Here is a 23,964-nt window from a genome sequence, read left to right as displayed (position 1 = left end):
GGGCATCAGAGGCACTCTACCAGCTTCAGCAAAGTGACTCAGTAGAAGGCACAAAGAAACTCTTAGCAGGTTGCAAGGCAAAGACAGAAAGATAAAGAAGACAGTCAGACACCCTTTGTAAGGGATGCCATCAGCAACCTGTTCACAAGTCCACAGGAAATAAAAGGCAGTTGGAAAGAGTACTTCCAGCCAAAAGTGTAGCCAGAGAATATAATTTCATAATTGTGTCCCCTTATTGCTGTCCCCCAACCCGCCTGTCATTTGAAATATTGACCTTCCCACAAGTAAATGTTTGCATCTATTTCCCTCTAAAAGAATTAGATAGCTATTATTTCAATCTATGAAACCCTTATTGGAGACATTAATTTAGACATTTATGGGCATAGTATGGCCTAAAATGAGATGGTTTCTCTAAGTAATGTATAAGAAGTTATACTCAGTAGAGTACAAAGAGTGTGCCTAACTACAGCCTTGCTTCCAGCAGCTTCTGAATGAAGAAAACCCCACAGAGGCTGTACTACACCAGACACAGCCTACGATGAGAGAAGAGGAGGAGCCCACCCTAGAAGATGTAAGAACAGCACTAAGGAAAGTGAAGTCAAGGAATGCAGCAGGTTTAGATGAGGTCAAAGCAGATATGATAAATATGTTGGGTGAGATTGAGGAGAAATGACTCCTGAGGGTGCTCATAGCATTATGAAGAGAAAAGCATATCCCAGATGACTGGAGAATAAACCTACTAGTGCCAGTGTGTACAAGAACAAAGGGGACATTCACAACTGTGGGCTGTACAGAGGTGTCAAACTGCTGTCACGTTGCATGAAAGTTCTGGAGAGGGTTTACTGATAAAAAAATACTCAGAGTAGTAGAAAGTAAGAAGGGAGAGAAGCAGTCTGGATTCAGGTCATCAGGATGCAGTATAAATGACCCAATGTTTGCAGTGGGACAGATACTTGAGAAGAACACAAGGAAGAAACTAATGTCCAAAAACCAAGAAGAAACTAGCTCAGCACTGGAAGAAATCCCTTTCTAGTCTAAACAAATTATAGATTTTGTCAAGTCCTCCAAAGCTAATTACAAAGCAAAAATAGCCTCCCTAGCTAAGAAAAATCAAGAGACATATTTTAACTACATCCAAAATCATAATGGGAATACCCAGCTATAAGTATAGCTGGTTGTGGATGGCAACATCCATACTCATCTGGAAGAAATAGCTAACCTGCTAGATGACATATTTGGATCAACCTTCACCTCCCTATCCCCACTGGTCATCCCCAAATGTATACCTGCCAACATTCCTCAGCCTAAGCCATGAAAGTACCTCACAAAGAGGATCCTAGGCCTTAAATACTTGTCCTATATGGACAGACTAAAAAAACTCAGACTATTCTCTGTCTCATATCACCTACTTAGAGATGATCTCTGCTTGACTTACAAAGCCATGTGGGACCCAGCTCTGTTAGAAATGCTACATCTAAAGAAATCCCAATCCCTCAGTACCACACACCCCAGAGACCTCAACCTCATTACCACAATCAACAGAACGTGCTGGAGGGATGGGTTAATTACCCGGAGACTGCCCATGCTATGGAACAGACTTCCCATACATGTCAAACAGGGCACCTCACTGAGAGAAATCTTGATAAGTGGATGGGAAATAGAAAATTCACCCAAGGGATCACTCCAGTGACTCTTCTCTACAGATGCACTGGGAATTAAGGTCAGGTGGCATGATGCCAGGATAATCCTATGGACTAGGCTTGTAAAGGCTCCAGGGCCATTAGCCTAGTACACACCTATGAACCTAAGAGAGCAGGTCATCTCTGTGCTCTCTGACCCCAAAAACACGGTATCAATGGGACCAAACAACATCCCAGGTTGTCTTGTAAACAACTTAAAACATGATCTAGCAGACCCACTTGGATCCCTATTTAACCACAGCCTGTGGACTGGCTATTTTCCAGTAGAATGGAGGACAGTAACAGTCATCACTCTGCACAAAGGGGGACCAGTAACTGACCCTGAGAATTATAGACCCATAAGCATGACTAGTCTCATAAGCAAGGCCATGGAAAGAATCATTATGAACCTTATCAACAAGGACATATGTAATCTCCAGACCCTGGACCCAACCCAGTTTGGATTCCTTATGAGTAGATCATGCCTGTTAAACATTGTTGACTTCTTTGAGAAGAAAGGGCATACCACCTACCTCGATCTAGCCAAGGCATTTGACACAATCCTCCACTCATGTATTACAGAGAAAATCTCCCAATTGGGAATTAATCCCTGCATCACCTGGTGAGTAGCCAGTTGGCTCACTGACAGGACACATACTGTCAAAGTGGATGCATTCACCTCTATCAAAAGGCCAGTCACCAGTGGCATACCAAAGGGTTGTGTGCTGGGCCCTTTACTGTTTGGAATTTATTTCTCAGAAATCCAGGCAAACATAGACGGCCTGTGCCTGACCAGATTCACTGATGACTGCAAATTGAGAGCAATCATTAATTGCCCCAGTGATGTTATGTGTCTCATAGGGGAGGAGTTGAAAAGGATAATAACCTCTTTGACACAGAAGATATACCCACAGTGATCAACTGAGCTAGATAGAAGAAGGTCTTAAAAGAGGTTCAGTGCCCCCGTCGGCATATACCTATCCAAATACACCACACAGCTAAAAAGGGCCTCAACATTTCCTAAACAAGAAGATTATTGGTCTAAAAAACATGAGCTACTAAGACAGGCTTGATGCCTGATCAATGTCCTTAGTCAGTTATAGATCATAGACTCTTATGTGGAGATTTATGTCTCGTATTCTTTTCTGTCAAGGACTAAACCCTCCTTGACCTCTTACATCTCTGCAAGACAAACAACTCCATGAACACTAAATCTAATGATTTGATTCTGTACCAATATATAAATAAAACATGCTGGAGAGACAGATTTATTACCCAGCACTTATTCCCTCTCTGGAATAACTGTCTTTATATGTTACACTGAGTGATACCCTCACACCCGTCAAGACTAATCTTGATAATTGGCTGAATATCTGCAAATTCATCCCAGGCCTGACTTGATTTGACATTCTAGAAGTAGGAGATATATCATGAGGGTAGGTAGCTGAAAGGGGCAAATGGTTTCATCACCTTCTTGCTTTGTAATTTTTGTGATCTTATGACAACAGTAAATGTGGTTAAAGAAAAGTTAATTGTTTACAGAACTGCCCAGGTCCCTAATGGCTGTGTTAGTTTTAACGGGATGCCATCTATGTGATAAGCATGAGTGGTCATTATTTCCCAAATGAAACAATACTGCATTTCTTGGCATTTAAATTTAAGTAGTAGTCCTGACACCATTTACATGTATGAGTTAGACCTTGTTAGAGGAGCCAGGAGTCCACAAAAGAGTTTATGATATCTCCAAGTTTGCAATCATCTGCAAAATTGGTCTGCCTCAGAAACGTGACATCAGCTTTGACATCAGAAAAGAAAATACCAAACAGAAGCAGTCACAGAACAGATTCCTTGGGGGATCTTACTTGCAGCAAGACTTTTAGATGAGAACATGCCCTGTTTACTGATAAATTGGTCTTTTTTAGTGATTCAGTTTGGTATCTGGCTGCATAAGGGCTTACTCTGAGTTCTAATATTGAGCCATTTTGCTATCCAGTACGTTACATAGGGGATTTTATTTGGTTTGATTACTTTGTCAATAATACTAGAAGTTAGGATGGTATCAAACACTTTTGCCGGTTTAATTTCTTCAAGTCTTTTGGGTTTCTAGCACCATATCAGAAACAGACCCCATTTCTTCGTCATGGTACAATTAGAGTTCATGAAATTAGTATTGCTTCAGTCATAGATGTTAACCAAGAGTGCACTTCTCAGTACCTGCAGTGTGCCCATAATTAGCTCCTTCAATAATTCATATGGTATTACATATATTGTTAGCATGTCTAAGTATTATTAGACCCATTGTTCCTACTACTACTATTGGAACTATCTGGGTACATTTTAAAATTTTAATTGCATATGTAATAAGCATTGAATTTAAGTCATATGACACCTCATGTTGTTTTTTCCATTCTCACTATTAATTTCTATCAGATTTTAAGTCTTCAGTTTGCTATGCTACCTGTATATAAGACTAAGTATCGTAATTGCACTCTTATTGTATACAATGTCACTACCTGCTACTACTGTAAGAACTGTCTTCTAAAAGCATTGTTATACAAGATTATTGGTCTTGTCTCCCACTTGACCAATTTATTCTGTTTTAGTCTTTTTACCGTTATGAATGTCTGTTACTATGTTTTTCTTTATTGTATTATACGATTTTCTTTCTACTAACATAATAGTCTACCAACAATGGAGCTTTTCTCCCCAGGCCTCCACTGAAAAAGGGTTTTATGCCCAGTCAAACTCTCCCGGTATACAAATGTAAAATAAATAAATAATAAATAAATAAAAATATTTCTTCCACATTGTTCTCATTTCTACCTGCAAATTTTGATATTTTATGACTTTGCATCTCTCTGCATGCAAGACACTATAAACTAGGTGCAACAATTAAAATGAGCAATGCTACATTTGTCCTTTTCTCATGGACTATTATATCTGGTTTTCTGACTTTTTTTTTGAACTGTTGGTAATATGTGATCCCATGTGATGTACACTCAGTCATTCACTGTAATGATTTGTGGTTCATTATTCCAATGCTTCTCAGCTACTTCTATATTGTAGTGTTTACAAAATCTCCAGTGTAACAAGCTTGTCACATTACTGTGCCTTTCAGTATACAGGCCCTCTGCCATGAGTGTATCACACCAAGTAGCAAAATGGACGACTGTTTCCAGTTCTGTTTTACAGAACCTACATTTGTCTGTTTCTCTCACGTGCTCAGTGGTCCATAGTGTACTATCCTAGGGTGCCACTATTAACCTTTCATTGTTTGGTTTCAATTCACCCTTCCTTAACCCATCCTACTTCAAATCTTGGTCATCATGAGGTTGCTCCATGAGATCTCTTTACTTACCACTCTATTAATGAATTTTCCACAATTCTTTCCTTCTCATTCAATCCCCTTGTTTATATTCTTTTGATTTTTGGCACTTTCAGTTGCTGCCTGATTTTTGACTACTTCTGTTTTTTCCTATTCCCGACAGACACCAATATACTTTTGCTAAATTAAGCAAGGAAGTCATCTTAGACTTGCTCTCTTCATGTTTCAAAATGTTCACTATGTTTGGATCTGATGAGGTCATCAGTTATGTATGCAATCCTACTATTGTAGATCTATACATGTAATCAGTTTCGAGGAGGTCCATACCTCCTTCAGAATGGGGATATATAATCCAGGTATACACTGATTTTTATATATCATTTTATAAGCATGAAGCATTTTTCTTGTTTTCCTGTCCAACTGATCCAATACATTTTGGAGCTGGTCAGTCATTCCAAAACTAAGTTAGAACAGGAAGAGCAATTTGATTTATAGCTTGGACTTTATTCTTAGATGCCAAGGCAGTTTTCAGTATTAATTTTAGTCTTCTGCAGTATTCTTTACTTAGGTTCATAGGTTCATAGGTTCATACTAGGCTATCTGCCCTAGGACATTTGTAAGCTTAGCCAGAGTGTGTTTGGCTTTCGCCACCCATTTTAAATGTTTTACTATGCCCTTTTCGAGGTTAGTTTACTATGCCTCTGTTTAGCAGTGACACAGAAGTGATACCCGGGGTAAACCTACGATCTCCCATCCACTCGTCAAGATTTATTTTGAAGAGAGTCAGTAAGGGACTCTGCCTAACTTGGACTGGGATTCTATTCCAGAGTGAAGAGAGCCTCTGGGTTATGAATCTGTCCCGCCAGCATGTCCTATTTATTTTAGTGCTGAGGTTCAAGTCCCTCGAGCGCGTAGCTCGATGGGATTTGGATTTTCTGAGGTGCAGCATGTCCATTAATTCCGGGTTGGACATGGCTTTATATGTCAGGCACAGATTGCCTCTAAGCAGGCGGTATGCAACCGAGTAGAGCTGGAGTTTCTTTAACCGGGCAGCATATGGCATTTGTTTGAGCCCTTTGATCCTCTTGGTGAGGTACCTTTGGGGGCTTTCCAGTTGCTGCAGGTGTCAGGTAAGGTACATCCCGAAAGAGGCATTGTATTCAATTATGGGCCTGATGAGGGATGAGTAAAGAGGCACAATGACCTCCCTTGATCTAGATGTGAATCCCTTCATGATTAGGTGGGCTATATAGAAGGTTTTTCTAACCACTTTGGCCACGTGGTTGTCAAATGAGAGATTGCTATCAGCTTGGGTCCCCAGGTCCCTAATTACTTCTTCCGTACTTAATGGATTACCACCTATGTGGTAATTTGTGGGCACTTTGTTTTTGACAAAGGGGATGACTATACACTTTTTGGAGTTTAGCTTGAGGCCATGGCTCTGGCACCAGTTATCTGTTTCTATGAGACCCTTTTGGAAGATGCTTGTGTCAGCTGGAGAGTCGATTATGGTGCCCAGTTTGCAGTCATCTGCGAACTTGGTCAGCCACAGTCCTCCCGTGTTGGCCTGTACCTCTGAGAAATATATGCTGAACAAGAGAGGTCCCAGGACTGAGCCCTGTGGGATGCCACTTGTAACTGGTTTGGAGTCTGACATGGCTCCAGCAATTCTGACTATGTGGGTTCTGTCCTTGAGCCAGTTTGCAACCCATCTAGTGACATAGGGGTTTATATTTAAGCTGGATAGCTTATCTTTGATGCCCGAGTGGGGTATTGTATCAAAGGCTTTTGCAAGGTCCAGGTAGTCTGTGTGGACCACCTTCCCCTCATCAATGGCCTTGGTGACTGTTTCAAAGAAATCAACCAGGTTTAAGAGGCAGGATCTGCCCTTAACAAAGCCGAACTGGGTAGGATCCAGTGTCTGTAGGTCTCCAATATCTTTATTTATGAGTTCCATGATGATCCTCTCCATAGCTTTGCAGACCAAGCTAGTCAGGCTTATGGGGCGATAGTTTCCAGGATCCGTTGAGGCACCACCTTTGTGGAGAGGGACCACTGCTGCTGTACGCCATTCTTTGGGTACATATCCTGTAGTAAGGCTGAGATTGAACAGTAGCTTTATGTTGGAGTTCAGCTCTTCTTGGAGTTCATGTAGGACGCAGCCCGGGACACTGTCTGGTCCCATTGATGCTGTGTTTTTTGCTTTGGAGAGGGCGGCTCTCACCTGAGCATCTGAGATGTCAGGGGGGCAGCACTCTACTGGGATAGATAATTGCTCTTTTGGGGGGGGGGGGGGAGAAGTTTGCGCTGAACCTGTCAGCCAGGATGTTGGCAATGTCTGTGGGTTCAGTGTATTTTTTGTCATTTTGAACTAACTCTGAGCATATCCACCCAGGTTCCTAACATAACTAAAGAAAGCTTTATGATTATCTTTAGTGTCTTGTGCAATTTTTCTCTTGAAGCTGGCCTTACAGATGCCTTCCCTTTTAGGGATTTTGCTCTATCATGCAGTAGCTTCGTCCTTCTATTGTATAGTTTGTTTATGGCTGGGGTCAACCAGACAGGATGCCTGCCTTTGGGGGATTGGGTCTTGGTTTTATTTGGGATTGCATGATCCATACATTCCTGAAGGTGTTCATAGAATGCGTTTATAAAGGATTCTGCAGTCTGGGCCATATTTTCCACAGGCCCAGGGGCTTTGAAGGATTCCACCTTGGTTTTGAGGAGTGTGAAGTTTGCTTTAGAGAAGTTTTTCACTGTGGTTTTCTGGGCAGGGGGTGGAGTTGGGATGTGGATATCCAGTGAGATTAATTTATGGTCTGATCTTACCAGTGAGGAATACACTTCTGGTCTGGAGCATAGAGTCCCCATCTTGGTGATGATCAGGTCCAGTATGTTTTCCCCTCTTGTGGGAGTGGTGACAAGTTGTTTCATAGCATTTGAGTTTATAAATTCTAGGAACCTTTGGGCTAAGGTGTTGGAGCTAGAGTAATGCTCCCAGTCTATGTTTGGGTAGTTGAAGTCGCCCAATATAATGGTGTTTGGGGAGACCTTCATATTTTCCAGTGTTCTCAGGAAGGTCAAGTGGGGGTTCCTGGGTTTGGGAGGGTGGTCTGTAGCAGGCTATAAACTGGAAGGCAGTTTTACCCACTGTTAGTTGCACATGGATAGTTTCCGATGCTTCGTGCTGTGCCACCAACCTGGAGGTGTGGGTATCTTTGATGAATATTGATACTCCCCCTCCTTTTGTGGTTCGGTCCGAGTTTTGGGGCCAAAAAGTATGGTATGAGGTATAACCTGGTAGTGCTGGGGTGCTCTCGGGAACCTTGAACCAGGTTTCTGTTACTGCACAGATATCGATGTTCTCCATGCTGAGGAGAGTTTCGAGTGCATGCATCTTGAGGTTTAGACTTCTGGCATTGAGTAGCATTACCCTTAGTTTCTTTTCCCTTGTGATACCTATGGAGGTGGGTTTCTCTTTTGAGCTTTGCCTAAAAAAGGCACTATGGGGGTGGTAAGAGCCTTTGCCAATATCCGAAAGCCCAGGGGTGACAGGTGCAAGCCGTCCCTAGCGAAGCAACGTGGCTTGTCGAGCATGTCATCCCAGGCTGACAGGCATTGGATCCCCTTTGAATGACACCAATACTTAAGCCAATTGTTGAAATTGATCATCTTGTCTTCATATTATGGCATCATTCTTGGTGAGGGTAGGATGCTACTCAAGGTCAGGGTCATACCAGCCTGGGCTACATGCTCAGAGAGCTCCTCTATGTCTCTTTTCATGTAGTCCAGGGAGGTACGTCTCAGGTCATTCACACCAGCATGGACAATGACTGAGTCATATTTGTACTTGCCTTGGAGTGACCTGAGTGCGTGTGTTATGTGGCGGATCCTAGCGCCCGACAGGCAGCTCACCGTGACCTTCTCCTTGTTCAGCCTGGTGAGCAGGACGTCAGTGTGCCTGACAATAGAATCACCTATTACAAGTGTATCAGGTGTGTTGTACTGAACTTCATTCACATTTGTTCATAGTTTATTGTCAATCCATCAACATGACTGTTAGAGGATATTCATATCCTCAAAGATGGATGCTCAGCCCTGGCTGCAGAATAAGACAGGAAGCATAATATCAAACCAGGTATAAATACAATGGCAAAATAAGAGGCTAGCAAAGAAAACTAAGGGGTTTCACAATTTTAGGCAGCTTTTATTTTTAATTTTGGAAAATATGGATCATAACCTATGGAGTGGACCATGGGAAACTACTATTGAATATAAGGACTTAATGTGACAGCTTAGGCTGAATGCCCCTAGTAAACCAGGTATAAATTACCATGTTTTAATTGTTCCCATTCTCAAGTTGAGAGGAGCTAAGTTATAACAATAGTTGTAGTATATATATTTTTTTTTGTATAAAAAATATTTTTATTTTCTTGGTTTTTCTTGTTTTTTTTTTAGTTTCATTGTATGTTGTATTTCGATAACCACATGATCAACTTTGTTCTGTGTTACCATATAGGTTTGGTTAACTTTATTAATTGGAGAACCTGATTTGTTCCTTACTAATTACTTTATTAATTGGGGAAGCTGATTGGGTCTTTATTAATTTCTAATCAAAATCAACAGTGGGGCCATGCTTTGTGTATGTGTGTGTGTGTGTGTGTGTGTGTGTGTGTGTGTGTGTGTGTGTGTGTGTGTATACACACACACACACACACACATCTGGGTCTATATTACTTCAGCAAAAGACATATTCAGTGAATATGTCTTCCTCGCTCACCAGCCACTGAAATGAACTTCAGCGAACCGCGGAATTTTTCCCATACCTCTTATACGTTTTAGATACTTTGTTTTGATGAAGTCCTGTTCATTTGAAGGATGAAAGCATATGCTAAACATTTTTTGTTCAATTTTGGGAGTAAAGAATCATTTGCTGTCTGTCATTTACACCAGTTGAACCATCTGCAGTGTAATATTTTCTGCTTCTAATAATATCAAACCAGGTATAAATACAATGGCAAATTAAAAGGCTGGCAAAGAAAACTAAGGGGTGCTTACCAATACTTAAGAAATGGGAAGAAGTGTGGGCAGAGAGCGATGCTGAGAAGGGAGAGATAGTGAGCAGTATATCCAGACTGAAAATAAATCTGGGAGCAGGGTCTACCATAAAACAAATTCTGATTCTATCTCACAAACATGGGGACAAGAGACAATGAGTAAACTAATGGCTGATCCAACCTGACAAACATGGAGGCAAGGAGCAATTACTACACCAAAGTCTAGGTTTTCTGAACTCATAGACTGAAAATTTGAATCCATTGAGTTACAACACCTAAAGCTGCAGAACTTCACATCCCAAAGGTTATCTCAGTTAACTCTAATGCATTTCACTGTACCACAGTGAAAATAACAGAAACTTTAACATAAAAATGTAATATATAAATATATAATATATAAATGTAGTTGTTTTTTAAGTAGGTCACTAAATTAGCAAGTAGGGGAGGGGGTGCGAATGTAGCCTACCTAACATTTAGGAATAAAAACATGCTAGAATAATTTATCCTTTAAAATGCTTAATCTGTGGAAAATGCTCCAGTCAGCAATATCCATAAGTAAGGAAAAGATCCTCAAATGTCTTTGTCAAATGCTCATAGATTCTCAGGTGCATAATAAGGTTAAATCTGAAGGGCCATCCAGAAGTGATTTACCCTTTGATGTAAACATTATATTAGTTACCTCGGTAAGAAGATTTTCATATACCCCAGACATGACTTTATGGTCTTCCAGTAATCATGATACCATTGAGAACCAGAATTTCCATAAGTTGATCCTTTTCTTTAATACCCTCTCTGAAGCTAACACAGTAATGTCCATTAGGGCATCGGTGCACATTAAATATGGCAAATGAGGAATTATTTTAGCTTCTTACTTTATAGTTATACCAGGCACATTTTACAATGCTAGTATGGCTACATTTTGTACCGTTTACCTAAATAGATTAGATATTGGTGAGATGTTTGACACAGTTCCACACAAAAGATTCATATGCAAGTTAGATAACCTTGAAGTGGATCCCAGAGTAGTGTTGTGGTTTTAAAAAAGGAACAAACAACAAAGGATAACAGCAAAAGGAGCCTACAGTGAATAATGAGTAGTTAAAATAAGGGCCTGCAAGAATACTTTATGGGATCAGTCCTCCTCAAGTCTTGCTGAAGAATGACTAAATGCCCAATATGCACAGCTAATTTCACTCATCCATTTTATAAGGTAGGGTAGAGGAGGGGTTTCTATGTTGCAAGAGAGAGTTACACAATGCATTTCCAACTCCCTGCAGATAAATGATGGATAGAGCAACCATCCTGTAGAACAGAGCATGTGTATCTAACTTTAAGAAGCATTTCCAGATGTGAGCATGTGCATATAAATAGTGAGCAGATGCAGGCAGCAGTGCCATTTTGAGAGAACAACCAGAGTGTTAACATGTATGAGTGTGGCAGTCAGTCTTTTTATAAGTTTATTTAAGTTTAAGTTACAAAGCCTCATTCCTGATGTGCTTGTGTGCAATAAAGCTGCTTGAACTAAACCCACAACCACTTGTCTGTTTTATCCTGACTGGACGAGCAACATGGTATCAAAACCTGGATTAGGACAGCAACTTCTTCAAGCCATGAGGTGTAGAGTTGAAGGTGAAGGCAGAGTGAGCAAGTTGAGAGAAACAGAGCTCAAACGATCAAAAGGGCCAGAAACAAATTTAAGATAACCAGAACTTGCACAAAAGATTTATTTTGCAAAGAAAATGAAACGGAGCATTCGAAAGGCACAAAACACATTATTAATCAAACAAGTAGTGCAAAACACATTATTAATTAAATGAAATGTTCAAAACCATGATATTTGATAAAACTAGCAGAAATATTTATATGGGGCTCAGAATTACCTCTGGTTTGCATAATGAGTATGTTTAAAGTAAAATGGGAGCAAGAAAAGTATAATAGGTTCATAGGTTGGTACTAGGCTATCGGCCCTAGGGCCTATACAATCCTAGCCATAACAATTCCCTGGCTATTTCTTCCCACAATATTTACTTCCCTGGACCCCTGTCTAGCAGGGTGACTGACGTGATCCCCGAGGTGAATTTCCTATCTCCCATCCAATCGTCAAGGTTCCTTTTGAAGAGGGACAAAGAGTAGCTCTGCTTGACATGTTTGGGTAGTCTATTCCAGAGTCTGGGGAGTCTCTGGGTCAAGAACCTATCCCTCCAGCATGTTTTGTTCATTGTGGTGACAAGGTTTAGATCCCTGGAGCATGTGGCTCTGAGGGATTGGGATTTCTTTAAGTGTAGCATGTCCAACAGCTCTGGGCTTGACATGGCCTTGTATGTTAAGCAGAGACCGCTTCTGAGTAGACGATATGCAACAGAGTATAGCTGGAGTTTTTTTAGACAGTCAGCATAGGGCATCTGCTTTAGGCATGTGATTCTTTTAGTGAGCACGATAAAGGGTTAAAAGGGCATAACAAGTACACTAAAAGGGCAAAATAAGCTTAAAGAGCAAGGCGACTGCATGTATTTTTAGTAAAAGATGATGTTTTGCACATAAACTACTATTTCGCATTGGCCAAAGTCATTCAAAGCATAACTAGAGTTGTTCAAAGTATCTCAGTATGCAAAGTGTTTGCAGAGTGTGTGCTTTATTATGGTGCAATTATTTAAAAGAGTTTGCTGTGTGTAAAGTACAGTTACATTGCAAAGTGCAGTCAAATTACAGCCATTTTGAAAAGTTTCTTGTGATGTGTACATTTCTTCTCAGAGTGCCATCATTTCATAGTGTTTTTTACACTGTACAGTTATTTCACAAAGTACACCCATTTTCAAAGTGTTTTTTACTCTGAGCTTCTTGTGCCGTGTACAGTTTATTCGCAAAGTACAGTCTTTTCAAGTATTTCTTACACTGATAAGGAGCGGTTTCACAAAGTACAGTGATTTTAAAGTATTCTTGTGCTACAGAGACTTATTTGGCAAAGCGCAATTATTTCAGAGTCTGTTGTGCTATTGGGCATAATTATGAGTTCTGGCATAAAATTCTGGCATATATTTATGTGTGCATGTTTGTACATAATTCTAAGCACCTTCACTACTGTGTGTTGATATGGCAGAGGCATTTTGCAGACCCAGTCCACTTGTGTTTGATCATGACATAGCAGAGAATTGGAGAGTATTTGAGCAGGAATACGATATTTTCATACAAGCAGCTTTTTCTTTCTTTTTTTTTTTTTTTGTCCTCAAAAAATGTTTTATTTCCACTTAAAATAACATTTACATAATATTTTTAAATATCATTTTAAACAACTATATACAATATTTACAATACCCTTACTTTCAATTATATACACTATATGTTATTAAATATAGAATTAACAGATCAGTTATCAGAGATACAATATTGATTATTGCAGAGTGTCCAACAAAGATATAACATTCTTCCAAGGATTATTTACCAATGGCCTGGGATAGATTCTTAGTTCTTTGATTTCTATTTCCATCAATGCAGTTGTCTTCAGTAAAATGTAGAATTCTTCCAAGGTCGGGGGTGTATTTGAATTCCACCTTCTGGTTATGCATTTCCTAGATATAGATATAGCAAGTATTGTCCATAACAAATATATGTTTATCTTATTCAGGTAGGGACCTTCATTTACATTTAGTATAATCAATGCTTTAGTTAAGGTAAAGGATTACATTCCAGTATGATTTACTTTTATTACATTCATAAAAAATATGAATCCAGTCTGCTTTATTTGACTTTTCACACCTCCAGCAAAAAACATTTGTAGTAGTACTGATCAAACCATTTGTAGTAGTACTGATCAAACCATTTGTAGTAGTACTGATCAAACCATTTGTAGTAGTGCTGATCAAACCATTTGTAGTAGTGCTGATCAAACCATTTGTAGTAGTACTGATCAAACCATTTGTAGTAGTGCTGATCAAACCATTTGTAGTAGTGCTGATCAAACCATTTGTAGTAGTACTGATCAAACCATTTGTAGTAGTACTGATCAAACCATTTGTAGTAGTGCTGATCAAACCATTTGTAGTAGTACTGATCAAACCATTTGTAGTAGTGCTGATCAAACCATTTGTAGTAGTACTGATCAAACCATTTGTAGTAGTGCTGATCAAACCATTTGTAGTAGCACTGATCAAACCATTTGTAGTAGTACTGATCTTTTTAATTCTATCTGGTGTTAAAAATGCTCTATGTAAGTATTTCCAGTTAAATATTTTCCAGTACTGTGTGTTAGAGGCGTAATTAACTGATAGTAATATGTTAGTTTTAATTTCTTCTGTTAACTGCAATGACTGACCTTTTGTTAAGAACTGCCAGTATGATGGTTTGGGGATTGTTTTACGTTATTAACTCTTTATATAGATTAATTAATCTGTATAAATCTTGAGTGTACATTAGAATGCTTTGTAAGGTTAACCAGTCCTGTGTTAGAATATTGTAAGCAGTTTTTTATCATATGTATATCTAAAACATTTAATTTATTCACACATTGAAACCAGCTCAAGAATACATTTTGTTCCCAGGAGGTTATTGTTTCTCTATTTATTTTGTGAGGAAAGTTCTTAGTGATGGTAAATGGGGTTAAAAGGTCAAACCAAGTTTTAGATCTATGTTTGCATTGATAGGTTTCCTAAAGGAATTGATATAATGATTAATGATATAATGATTAATCAGTATTGTTTTAAAAGGTTTTGTTATATTATATTGTATACTTATTGTATACTTATGCATAGTATGTAACCAGCAGTGGTGGTGCTGCGGTAGCATTGTCGCCTCACAGACATTGCCCGTTCGATTCTCAGTTAGAGCATCTTCTGTGTGATGACATGCGTGAATGGGCGTTCCTTCGTTGAAGGTTGTGTGTTAGGCCCAGCAAGTCAGCACGTAAAACTCTACTGCCAATCATTAGTGGACCGGAGTTCCGCTGTGGCGACCCCTAACCGGGAAAAGCCGAAAGACACAAACAAACTTATGCATAGTATGTACCAGGGTTTGTTTGATTTGTCTACTTGTTTGTTTGTTTGTCTTTTCGGCTTTTTCATGGTTAGAGGTCGCCACAGCGGAACTCCGGTCTGCTAATGATTTTCAGTAGATTTTTATGGTGCCGAGTTGCCAGCCCGAAGCACAACTTTCAGCAAAGGCACGCCCATTCATGCATGTTTTTCAGAGGCCACTCAACCATGGGGAGGACATACAAACTCCACACAGAAGGCACTCCAGCCGAGAATCGAACAGGAGAACCTTTTGCTGTGAGGCAACAACGCAACTGCTGTATCACTGAGGCTTCTATTAAACATTTTTTTAACAGATTAAATTCATGTGTTAATATAGCCATTGTTAATTCTTTCCAGTTGGCAAAATAATTTGGGTTTATCCAGTCTATTGTAGTTTTAAGCACAGATGCTTTTATATATGTTTCTATTTCTGGGAAGTTTGATCCTCCTTGTTTCCAGGGTCTAATGTGATGAGTTAGAGCTACTCTATTCTTTTCGGTATACCATAAAAATTTTATTAAACATGAGTTTATTTCTTTAAGAATGCATCTTTCAGGAATTAACTATATTGCTAATGCTACATATAGTATTTTTGGTAATAAGACATTTTTTAATAATTGCTATCTGTCTTCAAAAGTTAATATAATTTTGTTCCACTTTTCTATATATATTTTTATTGTTTCAATAATGTTTTTATAATTTATTAATATTGTTTCATTTATATTTTTGCATAACACTATTCCTAAATAATTTAGCTTAAGTTCTTGTTTTCCTATGATGGATTTATCTGTAACTTGTAGTTCTTTTTTCTTATTTAAAAATAGAAATTTTGATTTTGATCTATTAAAGTGTAAACCTGAAATCTTATAAAATTTCTCCATTAGTTCTTCTAGCTCTCCTAATTACTCTCTGGAGTTTGATAGAGTTAATAAAATATCATCAGCAAAAAGCATTATTTTAGATATGTACTGGTCATAGACTTCTATTCTTTTTATTCTTGGATTATTGTGTATTATTTCTGCAAGTATGATGAATGTTGTTAGTGCATATGCTCCACAAGTTGGGTGTCCAATGGATGAGAAAGAAAAATTTTGGAGTGAATTGGATGAAGTGGTGATGTCTGTACCCAAGGGTGAGAGAGTGGTGATTGGAGCAGATTTCAATGGGCATGTTGGTGAAGGGAACAGAAGGGATGAGGAAGTGATGGGTAGGTATGGTGTTAAAGGAATGTAGAAGGTCAGATGGTAGTGGATTTTGTGAAAAGGATGGACATGGCTGTGTGAATACGTATTTTAACAAGAGGGAGGAGCATAGGGTGACATACAAGAGTGGAGGAAGATGCACACAGGTGGATTATATCTTATGTAGGAGGGCCAGTTTGAAGGAGATTGGAGATGTAAATTGGTGACCGGAGAAAGTGTAGTTAGGCAGCATAGGATGGTGGTTTGTAGGATGACGTTGGTGATTAAGAGGAGGAGGAGGAGTGTGAGGGCAGCACCAAGGATCAAATGGTGGAAAGTGAAAAAGGGTAATTGTGAGGTGGAGTTCAGGGATGAGTTAAGACAGGCATTGGGTGGCAGTGAAGAGTTGCCAAATAGCTGGGTATCTACAGCAGAGCTAGTAAGGGATATGGCTAGAAAGGTGCTTGTTATCACATCTGGACAGAGGAAGGATGACAAGGAGACATGGTGGTGGAATGAGGAAGTACAGGAGAGTATGCAGAGAAAGAGGTTGGCAAAGAAGAAGTGGGATTGTCAGAGAGATGAAAAAAGTAGACAGGAGTATAAGGAGATGAGGTGTATGGCAAAGAGAGAGGTGGCGAAGGCTAAGGATAAGGCATATGAAGACTTGTATGAAAGGTTGGACACTAAGGAGGGCAAAAAGGACCTGTACCGATTGGCTAGATAGAGGGGCCGAGCTAGGAAAGATGTGCAGCAGGTAAAGGTGATAAAGGATAATGAGGGAAACATACTCACAAGTGAGGAGAGTGTGTTGAGGAGATGGAAAGAGTACTTTGAGGGGTTGATGAATGAAGAGAATAAGAGGGAGAGAAGGTTGGATGATGTAGGGATAGTGAATCATGAAGTACAATGGATTAGCAAGGAGGAAGTAGGGATAGCTATGAAGAGAATGAAGAATGGAAAGGCTGTTGGCCCAGATGACATACCTGTGGAAGCTTGGAGATGTTTAGGTGAAATGGCAGTGGAGTTTTTAACCAGATTGTTTAATGAAATCTTGGAAAGTGAGAGGATGCCTGAGGAATGGAGAAAAAGTGTTTTGGTACCGATTTTTAAGAATAAGGGTGATGTGCAGAGCTGTAGTAACTATAGAGGGATTAAATTGATCAGTCACAGCATGAAGTTGTGGGAAAGAGTAGTGGAAGCAAGGTTAAGAAGGGGCGTGATGATTAGTGATCAGCAGTATGGTTTCATGCCTGGAAAGAGCACTACAGATGCGATGTTTGCTCTGAGAGTGTTGATAGAAAAGTACAGAGAATGTCAGAAGGTGTTGCATTGTGTTTTTGTAGACTTAGAGAAAGCATATGACAGGGTGCCTAGAGAGGAGTTGTGGTATTGTATGAGTAAGTCAGGAGTGTCAGAGAAGTATGTAAGAGTGGTACAGGATATGTACGAGGGTAGTGTGACAGCGGTGAGGTCTGCAGTGGGAGTGACAGATGCATTTAAGGTAGAGGTGGGGTTACATCAAGGATCAGCTCTGAGCCCTTTCTTATTTGCATTGGTGATGGACAGGTTGACCGACGAGATCAGACAGGAGTCCCCATGGACTATGATGTTTGCAGATGACATTGTGATCTGTAGTGAGAGTAGGGAACAGGTGGAGGAAACCCTGGAGAGATGGAGATATGGTCTAGAGAGAAGAGGAATAAAGGTCAGCAGGAATAAGACAGAATATATGTGTGTGAATGAGAGGGAGGATAGAGGAATAGTGAGGATGCAAGGAATAGAGGTGGCGAACGTGGATGAGTTTAAATACTTGGGGTCAGTAGTTCAGAGTAACGGTGAGTGTGGAAGAGAGGTGAAGAAGAGAGTACAGGCAGGATGGAGTGGGTGGAGAAGAGTGTCAGGAGTGATTTGTGACAGATGAGTACTTGTAAGAGTGAAAGGGAAGGTCTACAAGAGGGTAGTGAGACCAGCTATGTTATATGGGTTGGAGACAGTGGCATTGACAAAAAGGCAGGAGTTTGAGCTGGATGTGGCAGAATTAAAGATGTTAAGATTTGCACTGGGTGTGACGAGGGTGGACAGGATTAGGAATAAGTATATTAGAGGGTCAGCCCAGGTTGGAAGGTTTGGAGACCAAGCCAGAGAGGCACGATTATGTTGGTTTGGACATGTGCTGAGGAGGGATGCTGAGTATATTGGGAAAAAGATGCTAAGGATGAAGCTACCAGGTAACAGGAAAAGAGGAAGGCCTAAGATAAGGTTTATGGATGTGGTGAGAGAGGACATGCAGGTGGTTGGTGTGACAGAGCAAGATGCAGAGGACAGGAAGAAATGGAAACAGGTGATCTGCTGTGGCGACCCCTAATGGGAACAGCCAAAAGAGAATGATTTTTGCAAGTATTTCTATAGCCAAAGCAAATAAAATAGGAGAAAGGGGGCATCCTTGGTTAGTACCTTTCATTATATGGATAGATTGGGTCTATATTAGATCATTGAAACAGCAGAATTTCTAATGATTTAATATCGAACCCAATATCGCGAACACTGAAAACAGCGAAGCTGCACAAAACCAAATTCTTTCTTAGGGAAAGAATTTGGTTGGCCGTTGTTGTGGCTTCGCTGTTTTCAGTGATGCGGTGGAAAGGTACGGATTGGGTTAACGTAAGTGTGTGATTGTGTGGACGTTCGGGTTAGGGCGTGGGTCAGGTAAGTATGCGATTGTGACAGAATTTGGGGTTGAGGCAGGTTAAGTAAGTTAGGGTTAGGGCGCGGGTGAGTGTGCGATAGTGAGAATTTGGGGTTGGGGCGGGTTAAGTGAGTTAGGGTTAGGGCGCGGGTGAGGTGAGTGCGCGATAGTGAGAATTTGAGGTTAGGGGCAGGTTAAGTGAGTTAGGGTTAGGGTGCAGGTGAGGTGAGTGTGCGATAGTGACGGACCTTAGGGTTAGGGTCTGGGTTAAGGTAAGTGGATAGATAGTGTATGTGCAGTATAGTTTAGGGTTAGATGTAACTTTTAAATGTATGTGTGTGGATCACTGCTTTTTAGTGTGCTTGTGGTGTGTGTGTGTTTCTCAGAACAGCAATTTTTTTTCTCTGGGAAAAATTCGCTTTTTTGAGGTTTTGATATTGTTAGGGTTCGGGTTTTGCAGTTCTACGTTATGGCATTCGATAATGAGCCATTTCAATGCTCTGATATAGATCTGGATAGATTCTGAGGTGAAAGGCCCTAATTTAATGTAGGCTAAGTTATTAATATATATGTTTTTTAGTAATAAGATGGGGGGTGGAGGAAATTCAAATAATGCTAAAGTTTTAAATAGATATTCCCAGATGAGGGAATCAAAGGCTTTTTCTATGTCTTATCTGATTACAAGTGTTCCTCTATCTTCTTTATTCACATAATCTATAAGAGTAAGTATCCTTATAAAAGGGTCTATATTAGATCACCAAACACTTAAAAAAAGCGAACGGTGATTAATCGACCTTATGTAAGCAAAAGCTTACAATTTTGAACTGTCAGAACAGCGATTTTTTCCTAGGGAAAAAATCACTGTTCCAACAACAACAAAAAAATACTTTAAACATTACATTAAGTGGGGGGCTTCAACCCCCACACCCCAGATGTGGGGGGCTGCACCACCATACCCCCCTATTAAATATACCAACACCAAGACCTCACTACAGTGCCGAAAAAAGGAAAGTAACAAAGCAGCCAAGCAAATTCTTTCCTAGGGAAAGAATTCGCTTAAAAGCCGCTTCGATGTTTTGCCATTTCAGGCTTTTGATTTTGACCAAGACGCATTTGAAAGAATGCGTCTTCGGTCTTCTAATAGGGAACCTTTTAATATTATCATGTGTGTGCCTGTTATATAAAAATCTAGTCTGGTCATTATTAATTGTCTTTGAAAGTGGGATTTTCATTCTGTTAGCTAGGATTGACATGAATATTTTGTAATCATTATTCAGTAATGATATAGGTCTGTATGAGGTGCAAAGGTCTGATGGTTTATTATCTTTTAGAACTGGTGTTATGTGAGAATATTTCCGTGAGGGTGGTATTTTTGCTTCTGACTGGACGTCTAGCAAAGTTTTATGAAAAAAAGGAGATTACTGTTGAAGGAAAGACTTTGTAAATTTTTGTAATTATACCATCTATCCCTGGAGTTTTGTTAGATTTACTTTCTTTTATCTTGTCAACAATTTCTTTGTAGGATATAGGTTTTGTAGGTCTAGTTTTAAGTTTTCAGGATTTTTTTTTTTATATTGATAAGGTTTATGCCTAAGTTTTTTTGGTTGGTATCTAAATCTTCTTTTTTGAAGTGTTCCATATAATAGAACCAAAATGCTTCAAGGATGTCTCCTATATCTGATACTTTTTCCCTTTCTTTTCATGATATATACTACTAATGCTATTTGCTTTAGATTGTATTTTAATTATTGTAGATAAGTTATGTAGATATCTGGGGGAGGTGGCTAATGAGTTTATTTTTAATTTTTCCAAGGTTAGCCAAGTTTTGTGTGTTAAAATTTCATTATATTTGTTATTTAATTCCTCTGTTTCTTTTTTGACTTCTGGACAATTCTAATTTTTTTTTAGATTTTGCTGTCAAGAGTCTTGTTTGCAAGTCTAATGATTCAGATTCCCACTCTCTAACTTTGTTTTTGTACCAGCTAAGAGTCTTACCAAATAAATACACTTTTAATATGTCCCAAACCATGACTCTACTGATTTGTGTTGTATTATTAATTTCAATAAATAATTGTAGTTCTGACAACATCCAGGGTCTGAATTATTTAATTTTCATGATATATGATGGAATTCTAGTTGAGAGGATTAAAGGTTTAAACTCTATTTGGAGCTTCATTATCAATGAGTCATGATCTGAGAAGGGGCATGGAACTATTGAGAAGTTGAGGATTTTTGCTTGTAAATCTTGAACTCCAAATAATTTGTCTATTTTGGTTTGTGTTCCAAATCTATGGTCTTTATGGGAAAATAATAAGGATTTATCATTTTTTTACTTTAAAAGTGTCCATTAAATGAAATGAATCAATCCATCTTTATAAGGATTTTGAAATAGTTGCTATGCAAAAAGACTTCTTGGTGGTTTCAGAAGCTTCTAAGGTACAATTAAAGTCTCCTCCCAGTATAAGATTTCCTTTATAATTGTTGAAAATAAAATCTAGGGTTTTTTTAACTGTTCCTGCTCCAATTCCTGGGAACCAATATAGATTAGCTAAGGTCCATATTCTGTTATTAAATTTAATTATAACTAACACTAGTAGACCTTCTTTGTCTTCATATTTATAAATAACTTTTGGAGTGATTATCTTTTTCTTTCCAGAGAATTGATACTCCTTTTGTCTTTGTTCTATAGGAGGATTGAGCTAAGACCGTATAGTCCTTAGGTTCCAAATAAAGCTATCATTATTCTTAAAAGGCGTTTCCTGGAGAAATACTTCTTTTGCCTTATTTAAATTTAAATATTTTAGTAAGTTTGATCTTTTATTTGCATTATTTAAGCCATTAGTATTTAATGATAAGAATGTTAAATCCATTTCAAGTTATTGTTAGAAGAAACATTTTGCTTCTTTTTTTATTTTGATTATATTAGTCATGCCATATTCTCTGATAACATTGAATGTTATTTTTATGTGTGTAAACTTGGGAGTGTAATTTAGTGTTCTTTCTTTTTTAAATACATGTAGGGTAAAATTCTGGTCAGGCTTTAAAAAAGTACTTCTATAAAACATTAATTCTAAAGTATCAAATACAAGTAAATATGAATTTCCCATTAAACATGGAATGAAAGTCATTCCTAATCCAATAGATAAAGATAGATCTATTGGATTATCACTCATACCTTTAACTAACAATATCAACTGAACTCTCTATGTTAAATTATTATTATATGAAGAATTTTCTTAAAAGAGATATGAAATTCTATATTATTCTATTATTATTCTATAGTATTTTATATATCAGGGTGGAATGTTAGTAATTAAACAATTATGTTGACTTAGAAAATATCCAATATTTAGTTACCCTTAAGAGATCCCAAACATGTCGGATATGTCGTTTCGGATAAATTAAATGCAACAGAGGAGCATACACTAAATAAGCCAACAACAAATAGATTATTACTAAAATAATTTGACTAAAAGGACTCTGTAGGAGACAATGACTGATTACCAATGAGATATGAATTTACTATAGGTGTAGTGTCTTCCTTTACTTTCCCACTCTTCAGCTCATCAACTTCAACTTACACTTATGAAAAGACATGGCTTATCAGTGGTATCCTGACTCTGAGTAGAGGCACCCTACATTCTAGTGTGCAGTGCTTTTACATATTTATAGATTTACAAAGCAGAGTCTAAGAATTAACTCTGATCACCCTGACAATTCCCATGCTGAATAGGGCACCTCCTGTTTCCAGAATGGGTAATCACATCAGGTTTAGAATGAATGTGTAGGTACGCATATGGTAATCAAGACTTACCTTATGTAAGTATTAATCAAATAGTGTTTAGAGCATCTTAGAGAGTTCTCGGGGCGGTTAGAATACTCTTAAGCCTCTCCTCCCTTGACCAAAAACAGAGATTTCCCTTCCCTTTCTTTTCCTTGTTTTAAATCAGTACTCATAAAAGTAATTCAGCAAACACAGGTAAACAGAAATAACATTCAGTAGTCCATCTTGCACATGACTCACAATCCATTAAACAAGTCAGTGACTAACATCACTTTAGTAAACATTATAAAGATAAATTAGAAATAATTTCCTAGCTCTTTAAATTTTCTGATAAAGCAAAAAGTTAACAATAAGCTATTTTAACTAAAAGTGTAAAGCATTTCAATTTTTCCTTGCATGTATACATTTCTACTTATATTGTGTCAATAGCTGTCTTTGAAATCTGTACAATACTTCACTTCTTCAGATCATTCCTTTTTCAATTCAGGTTTTGTTTTGTCAAAACGGCAACAATATTTCAAGGGCACAACTAATATTTAGACTGATGTTTCAAATAAATAACTTGTCATTTGCCAATTGAGTTAGTTTAGAATGTATGGTTAGTGCAAATATAGCATGTTGCAAAAATAATATGTATTTTTCGTGTGCTCTAGAGACTGTCATATGCAAGTGACATATATAATGTAGCATACATAGAAAAAGATGGGAGGGTGGCCTAATGGTTAAGGTGTTTGCCTTACAAACGCAAGGTACAGGGTTTGAATCTCACAAGGGATAATTGGCTAGGCTTAAAATGGCTCGCAAGGGCAGTTATGCTTATTAATCAGGCAGTTTCATTTAAGTTCACAAGTAATTTGGGGACATTTCAGTTGAGTTTCCAGGAATGTGTAGTCCAATGTGAGTAATTGAGTCTACTTTTCCTCATAAACGTGTCACAATTCATTAAACAAAACAGAGTCTAACATCTGTCTAATAATCATTATAAAGACAAATAATAGTAATTTCTTAGCTTTTCAAACTTTCTGATATCGCAAAATGTTGACAGTAAGCTATTTTAACTGGAAGACTAAAACATTTCAATACTTCCTTGTGAATATACATTTTTTTACTTATACTGTAGTATCAAGAACTGTTTTTGAAATGTATGTATTACTTCACTTATTTCAAGTCATTCATTTTACAGTTCAGATTATATTTTGTCAAAATGTCATGTAATATGTATCTTTTCATGTGCTCTAGAGAC

General features: G+C 38.4%; 1 protein-coding gene across 1 annotated transcript in view; it reads left to right on the top strand.

The window, feature by feature from the left end:
• The window catches only part of KLHL5 (kelch like family member 5), a 1,925,884-nt gene that overhangs the window by 25,415 nt on the left and 1,876,505 nt on the right, over positions 1-23,964 (top strand). The window lies entirely within an intron of this gene.

The sequence above is a fragment of the Protopterus annectens genome, chromosome 2.part1 (assembly GCF_019279795.1).
Source record: "Protopterus annectens isolate FY-2018-M chromosome 2.part1, PAN1.0, whole genome shotgun sequence".
Lineage (NCBI taxonomy): Eukaryota > Metazoa > Chordata > Ceratodontiformes > Protopteridae > Protopterus > Protopterus annectens.
This window is presented reverse-complemented; position numbering and strand designations above follow the sequence as displayed.